The sequence below is a fragment of the Crocuta crocuta genome, unplaced genomic scaffold (genome assembly GCF_008692635.1).
Source record: "Crocuta crocuta isolate KB4526 unplaced genomic scaffold, BGI_CrCroc_1.0 scaffold179, whole genome shotgun sequence".
Lineage (NCBI taxonomy): Eukaryota > Metazoa > Chordata > Mammalia > Carnivora > Hyaenidae > Crocuta > Crocuta crocuta.
Genome location: NW_027551568.1, coordinates 10,461,789 through 10,462,600, shown reverse-complemented (window position 1 = coordinate 10,462,600; position 812 = coordinate 10,461,789).

Below are 812 nucleotides of genomic sequence, written 5' to 3'. Positions count from 1 at the left end.
ATCAAAAAGACAAAAAAAAAAAAAAAAAAAAAAAAAAAGGAAGAAAAATGCTTTGTTAATAGCCAAGAATTTAGCACACACTAATACATAGATATCTGATAATTTTGAGTTACTGTTGATAAATAAAAGAGAAAGTGAGGTGTTTTATCTCTCCCAAATTTAAATATTCAGGCTTGTGGGTTAAAGCATGCCTTAGGGGAAAGAACACATAAACGGACACCAAGTTTTCTGAATATATTCACTCAACCAAGGTCATGGGGTGGGAAGAAGGAGGCTAACAAGGAAGGAGTCTGCCCTAGAACTGAGGCTCTGCCCAGGAGATTTTTTCAGCAGAAAACAAGATGAGAAAAACGTGGGGCAACATGGGTTCCTGCCTTACAAGGTATAGTGGCCTCATCCTCCAGTAAGTGTGGCCCAATGAATATACAGGCTCTGATCAGTCTGCTCAACAATGTCTCATTCTGAGGGGGGGATTCAGGATGGGGAAGAAACAAACAGGTATTCCATGAAAAACAATTCCAACATTTAGAGGAAAATTTTTAGAAGTCCTCTCTCTCACAACTTATGGATCAGAAAAGACTATATATATACATTCCTTCCCCCCCCCCCCCAGTCAGATGATTCTCTGACAAATTCTTGTTAAGTTCCCAGATTAGCAAGGTGGAAAGAATCATTGAGTGCATCTAGTCTATCAACTAATCTTTTGAATGGATAAATAAACAGGTCTCCAGAAAGCAATGACTTGTCTAAAGTAGAAGAACTCCAAGGTCCTATATTCCTTAACCACTATTCTTCCCCTATACTAAGACATA